The sequence below is a fragment of the Peromyscus eremicus genome, chromosome 3, assembly GCF_949786415.1.
Source record: "Peromyscus eremicus chromosome 3, PerEre_H2_v1, whole genome shotgun sequence".
Lineage (NCBI taxonomy): Eukaryota > Metazoa > Chordata > Mammalia > Rodentia > Cricetidae > Peromyscus > Peromyscus eremicus.
The window spans coordinates 34,532,342-34,533,723 of NC_081418.1; the positions used below are offsets into that span (position 1 = coordinate 34,532,342).

Here is a 1,382-nt window from a genome sequence, read left to right on the forward strand (position 1 = left end):
GAATTGCTTGTTCCACTTTGGGAAAACACCAAACAGCAGATGACGCAGTGCAGCATGAGGGCCTGGAGGACTTGAGGGCCCAGGTTTAGATGACTGCTTCCGTGAAGAATTCCGCAGCCGTTTTAGGGGCTGAGGTTGCGGTAGTGGTTGTGGACATGGTGGAGGCAGAACCATGACCATGATCGAGCCTCCTGGAGGTAATTAGAGCCAAAGACAAGGAGTGGATCCCCATCACCAAGCTGGGCTGCCGGTCAAAGACATGAAGATCAAGTCCCTGAAGGCGATCTCCCTACCCATTAAGGAATCCAAGATTATGGCTTTTTCCTGGGCAAATCCCTAAAGGATAAAGTTCTAAGGTCATGCCAGTGCAGAAGCAGACTCGGACTCCAGAGGACCAGGTTCAAGGCTTTTGTCGCTACTGGGGACTACAGTGGTCAGGTTGGTCTTGGTGTTAAGTGCTCCAAGGAAGTAGCCACTGCCATCTGAGGGGTCATGATCTTGGCCAAGCTTTCTATCTTCCCTGTGCGGAGAGGCTACCGAGGAAACAAGACTGTCAAGCCCCAATCTGTTCCGTGCACAGTGACCAGCTGTGGCTCTGTGTGAGTGCATCTCACCCCTACCTCCAAAGGCTCTGGCATCATCTCTGCTCCTGTGTCCAGGAAGCTACTAATGATAGCCAGTATTGATGACTGTTACACATCAGCCAGGGGCTGCACTGCCACCCTGGGCAACTTTGCCAAGGCCACCGTTGATGCCATCTCCAAGACCTACAGCTATCTGACCCCTGACCTCTGGAAAGAGACTGTGTTCACTAAGTCTCCTTATCAGGAATTCATTGACCATCTTGTGAAAACCCACACCAGAGTCTGTTCAGAGGACTGAGGCTCCAGGTGTGGCCAGCACAGAGGGGTTTTATATCAGAAAAATAAAGCGAATTAAGTCTCTTCAAACAAAAAAACCCCAAAACCCCCAAATCTTTATTTATAGATAAAATCATATATATGATCATTAAAGGGATATAAAAAAATTTCTGAAAATATCTATGACCTTTGAAAGTTAAACTCATGAAGGGAATTTCTGTAGTCTCTAAACCTTATTTAAGCCTCACAGATGACAGAATTCTAACTTGCATTAATCACCATTCTTATCTCTTGGAATATTTCATTTCTTGTAAGTCCTTACATAAATACAAAAACTGGAGAGATGGTAGTGATGGGACCAATAACCTAGATTCTAACAGAAAAATCAGTCACACAAAGCAAGCGCCCACATTAACATGTCATAGCTGCAGCTCGGGGAGTATTTATGCCACTAGGTTCTTAAAAGGAGTCAACAGAGGTTACAATAACAACTCCCTCTTCATCTGGCTTCTCAAAACTTAG

General features: G+C 45.9%; 1 pseudogene; it reads left to right on the plus strand.

The window, feature by feature from the left end:
- Window positions 1–209: 209 nt before the first annotated feature.
- LOC131905619 (small ribosomal subunit protein uS5-like) lies at window positions 210–991 on the plus strand (annotated as a pseudogene).
- The last annotated feature ends 391 nt before the right edge of the window (window positions 992–1,382 follow it).